The 5,768-nt window shown below is 38.3% G+C and overlaps 1 pseudogene; it reads left to right on the top strand.

Annotated features, from left to right (window-relative positions):
* The first annotated feature begins 1,022 nt into the window (after positions 1 to 1,022).
* LOC134361247 (large ribosomal subunit protein eL14-like) lies at positions 1,023 to 1,784 on the top strand (annotated as a pseudogene).
* Positions 1,785 to 5,768: the final 3,984 nt, after the last annotated feature.

The following is a 5,768-nucleotide window of genomic DNA, read 5'->3' on the forward strand; positions in this document are numbered from 1 at the left end:
TTTTTGGTATGTAGTAAAAATAGAAGACAAAAATTCACTGATCCAACAAATGAACATGGATTAATTACCTACTATGTATTTAGCATTGGTTTAGGTTGTGGGCATACAGCAGTTTAAAAATACATACACATCAAATTGCTGCTCTCGTGGAGTTTATTTTCTAATGGAGTAGTTACATAATAAACATGAACAATATATAGTAGATTAATAATAATAAGAAGAAGATAACAGCAAAGAAGAGGGATTCAAAGTATCGTTGGGACTGCTGGGGGATAGACTGCAATTATAAATGGGTTAGCCAGGGAAGGCCTTAATGAAAATGGAGTTGCTTTTAACTAAGAATGGAAAAGGTGCAAGAGAAACTAGTTTGCAGGAGGAACATCAAGAGCTTATTTTGGACATACGTTTGAGATGCTTGTCGGACATCCATATAAAGAGTAGGCAGTTGCACATACGGATTGGGAGTTCAGGGGAGAATAATGGTGTATCATGAGGGCCCAATCAGGACACACAAACCACACAGCAATTTGAACAGGAGAAGTTTAATGTGAAAAACTATGTATTATAACACCAAGGACAACATTTCGGTTCCCTGTACAGGCCAGCTACCAAAAGAAAAGAATTATGTATTAAAATTATCCAGAGAAACAAAACCAACAGGATGTGCATGTATACACAGGAATTGGCTCACACAATTGTGGAGGCTTGATAAGTCCAAAATCTGCGTAGGCCGGCAGGCTGGAGACCCAGGGAAGAGACCAAAGGCAGTCTGCTCAGAGAATTCCTTCTTGCTCAGGGGAAGTCAGTCTGTGTTGTATTAAGCCCTTCGACTGACTGGGTGAGGTCCATCCACATTGAAGGGAATCTGCTTTACTCAAAGTCCACCAATTTAAATGTTAATTTCATCCAGAAGGCACCACAGTAATATCCAGAATAAAGTTCAATCAAAATCTGGGCACCCTGGCCCAACCAAGTTGACACATAAGATTATCACAAACAGCTTCTCACTGAGGGCCACTGACATGGTGTTTAGGTGCTTTGTGGAGACTGGCCAGGTGGCCTAGTCTCCTGTGGGCCTCATCATGGAAAGCTGGTCATGACTGTAGATGTTATTGATCAGAACAGGACTTTGGCTGATGGATCTTGCACTCCGGTAGGGAGACAGGCCATGCCTTTCAATGCACGCAGCTCACTGACTTCATCTTCAAGTTCCCACACAATGCCCGTCAGAAATACATGACAAGCCTGGCAGGAGGCTGATACCAATACAAAATGGGCATCCACAAGATGGGGCCAGAAGGTTGAAGCTAAGAGAAAGGAAAGCCCAAATGACATATTTTGATCATTGTAAAGTCATGAAGGCAAAGAAAATAAACAATAATCAAGAATGAAGTTAAGGGCCGAGCCCGTGGCACACTCGGGAGAGTACGGCACTGGGAGCACGGTGAAGCTCCCGCCGCGGGTTCGGATCCTATATAGGAATGAATTGGCTGGTGCACTCACTGGCTGAGTGCCGGTCACGAAAAAGACAAAAAAAAAAAAAAAAAAAAAAAAAAGAATGAAGTTAAGAAACTTCAAAAGCAGCTTTCCTGAAAGCTTCTCCCAAAAAAGCGCCTGCTGCAAAAAAGATGACCACTACAGGCAAGAAGGCTCCATCCCAGAAGGTTCCTTCCCAGAAAGCCACGGGCCAGAAGACAGCACCTCCTCTGAAAGCTCAGGAGGGACAAAAAGCTCCAGATGAGAAATCACCTGCTCCAAAGCCATCATCTGGCAAGAAAGCATAAGAGACTGTTATAAAAGTAATAGATTCCCTTTGGGAAAAAAAAACAAAGATTATCACAAGCAATAACAAGAAATTGGAATAATGGATAATTTCCTGCCAAATGAGAAGAGGAAATCTAAAGAGTATAAGAATAGCATTTGTAGGGATCAGTCACTGACTCGAGGACTGAGGCAAACAAATCTGATAGAGCCCATTCCCCCTTCCCCTCTTTTTTAGAGATGGCACAACTGTGACCCACTGGATGGCAAAGAAATTTACTGAGATGCTGCACCAGTGGGACTTGTTTGGAATCTGCCATCAGGTGCCAAGGAAGGCGGCATGGGGAGGTGACATACCCCTGAACTTGCTGGGAAGCCACTGGAGTGGGTGCCAGGGAAGCCATCCGTGGAGAAGTGCTGCACCTGTAAAACTCACTGCAGTCATCCAAGGGGATGCTAGATGAGGCTGGCTGCTGAATATCACATGAGCCAGGAGCTGTATGCTGTAGGAGCCTGCAGAGGAGAGCGTACCAGAATAAGAAACCCCTTCCTCCTCCGGTGCATTCTACTTACAAAGGTTAACATTATGCCAGCTGGCAAAGGAAAAATGTCTACAACAAGGTCTAGCTCCATTATCGCTAAGTAGGCAGTGAAGAGTAGATTTGAAGCTGAGAGGTGACAAATTAGTAACTGCCAAACATGGTTTAGTTCCTTAGTTAAAAAGGAAACAAGGGAGGGGAGTAGGAAAATGCAGGAGGAAACGATGAGGAGATAAGGCAAAGGTCTCCAAATTTTATGAGGCAATGGTTTAGTTTAGAACAGACATTGTCTGCCATGTTTATTTGAACTTGGTCCAGATGTATACAGTTTTCATCACCACCCTTTAAAATATTGATTAACTGCAATTAATGAGGTTAGGAGCATTTATGCCATCTGAGGGAAAGAAGACCACGATGATAGCAATGGAAGTGGTGAAAAGTGTTGGATGCTGTGTGTATTTTGAAGCTACAGCCAGAGAATTTCCTGATAAATTGAAGATGGCTTATGAGTGAAAGAAGAGTCAAGAAGACTTCAAGGATTTCAACCTGAACAACAGGAAGCACGCAGCTAGAATTGCCGTTAACTGAACGGTTAGGATGTGCGAAGAATAGTTTTTGGAGAAAGATCAGCAGTTCAGTTTTGAACATGTTGAACTTCAAATATTGATTAGGTATCCAAGTGGAGATGATGAACGAGAAATTGTGGATTTGGGGAGCAATGTCTAGACTTCATATATAAATTTGGGAGTTGCCAGCATATACAGATGGAATTTAATGTCATGAAACTGACATTAAATCAAGAATTCATGAGAACACAAAGGGAGTGAGTTATTACATAATCTAAAACAATTTTAATTTCATGATATGAATGTGGCATGATTTATTATTTGACATTTTAGATTACTCCCAGTGTTTCACTGTTCCGAACAAACTGTAATGAATAAACGTCCTTGCTTTGTGAGAAATTAGCATTTTTATAGGTCAGAGGCAAATGTTGACAACTCCATATGATTCAACCTAATATTTTTTATAATTCTTTTGATTCTTTGTCTTGACATGCATTATACTTTGGTTAAAATAGATACAGTAACCTAGGTGGGGCAATTAATCTGGACTGCAAAGCCTAAAAATAAGTCACTCTAATTAGAGCCAGTATGTGGGCCAGATATTCTCTATCCTCCAATATAATCTAATCCCGAGGTCTATCATTTACTCATCCATAGCCTATGTTTTTCGGTGCCCCAAACTTTTCCTAGATTTCTCACTTAACATCCTATTCAAAATAACAGAGCTTCAAAATACATGAGGGAAAAAATTCCTGATGGAATCTCAATGAGTAATAAATTTAATAGTGGGATATTTTAGCACCCTTTTCTCAATAATTGATAGAGTAATAGATAATCAATAGAGACATAGAAAACTTGAACAACATGATCAACCATTTTGACCTAATTGACATTTATGGAAGAGCATATCCAACAACAGCAGAATACAATTCTTTCCAAGTGCACAAAGAATATTTACCAAGATTGACCATATTTTGGACCATAAGACAAGTCTCAATAAATGTAAAAGTATTCAAGTCATGTGAAGTATGTTCTCTGGCCACAGTGGAATTAAATTTAAAAATTGGTAGCAAATACATCTGGAAAATCTCCAATGTTTGGAAATTAGTAATACACATGGATCAAAAAAATGAATCAAAAATGAAATAAATTATTTTGAACTGCATGAATGCAAAGCACATCAAAATGTGTGGGATGCAGGCAGCTCTTAAGGGAATGTTAACACTGAATGCTTATGTTAGAGGGAAAAAGTCTCAAATCAACTTAGAGTTTCCATCTTAAGAAATTAGAAGACAAAAAATGATAAAGATCAGATCGTAAACAATGAAATAAAAACAAGAGGAAACTAATGAAACCACAAGGTGATTCTTTGTGAAAATTAATAAAATTGATAAACCTCTCAGCAAGACTGATTAGGGGGATAAAGACGAGATACAAATTACCACTATCAGGAATGAAAGAGGTGGCATAACTACAGATCCTACAGATGTTAAAAGAATAATAAGGAATATTATAAACAATTTTTTGGCAACAAATTCCACAATTTAGATGAGATGGTTCTTAAAGTCATATACCAAGCTCACTTGAGAAGAAATACTCAACTCTCCACCCCACAGATAAGTACAATCAATTATGTTTCAATTTTTTAAAAAAAAAATAGATAAACTGAATTGCCTATATCTATTTTTTTTAAGTTGAATTTGTAGTTCACTGTTTCACAAAGAAAACTCTGGGCCCAGATGACTTCACTGTTGAATCTACCGAAAATTTAAAGAAATAATGAGAATTGTACACAAACTCTTCCAGAAAAATGAAGAAGTATGTCTTAGTTTTCTAGGGCTGCTGTAACAAAGTACTACAAACTGGGTGGCTTAAAGAAGAAAACTTATTTATTCACGATTCTGGAGACTAGAATTCTGACATTGAAGTGTTGGCAGGATTGTTTTCTTCTGAGGCCTCTCTCCTGGCTTGTAGACAGCCACCTTCTCCCTGCATCTTCGCATGGTCTTCCCTCTATATATGTCTGTGTCCTAATTTCCTCTTCTTATAAGGACACTGGTCATATTAGATTAGGACCTAACCTAATGACCTCATTTTAACTTAATTACCTCTTTAAAGACCCTATCTTCAAATACAGTCACATTCTAAGGTACTGAAGGGCTTAAACATACGGATTTTGGGAAATGCAGTTCAGCCCATAATAAGGTAATATTTCCCAACTTATTCCATAAGTCCAGCATTACCCTGATACCAAAACCAAACAAAGATATTACAAGAAAGGAAAAGTATAGGCCAATAACCCTCATAAACATATGAGGGTACTTCAAAAGTTTCACGGAAAGATTTATATTATCTTTTATTTTTCCACAAACTTTTTGACGTACCCTCATAGATGCAAAAATTCTTAAATGTTAGTAATTTAAATTTAGTGATAAATAAAAATGATATATCATGGGCCGGCCGTGGCTCACTCGGGAGAGTACGGTGTTATGGTGCTGATAACACCAAGGCCCCGGGTTCAGATCCCATATACGGATGGCCGGTTCGCTCACTGGCTGAGCGTGGTGCTCACAACACCAAGTCAAGGGTTAAGATCCCTTACCGGTCATCTTTAAAAAAAAAAAAATGATATATCATGACCAACTGGGGTTTATCAAGGAATACAAGGTTAGTTTAACATTTAAATATCAAGCAATATAATTCACCACAGTAAGAGACTAAAAAATAAAAAGAAACTGTATAATTATTTCAATAGATGAAAAAAAATCAACAAATTCTAAAATTTATTCATGGTTTACAAGGAAAAAAAAAAATTCAACAGACTTCTCCACCTCAGATATATGTTCATGGGTCAGAAGATCTTAAAGGGTATCTGTAAAAAAAATCTGCAACTAACATCATA

Source organism: Cynocephalus volans, chromosome 12 (assembly GCF_027409185.1).
Source record: "Cynocephalus volans isolate mCynVol1 chromosome 12, mCynVol1.pri, whole genome shotgun sequence".
Lineage (NCBI taxonomy): Eukaryota > Metazoa > Chordata > Mammalia > Dermoptera > Cynocephalidae > Cynocephalus > Cynocephalus volans.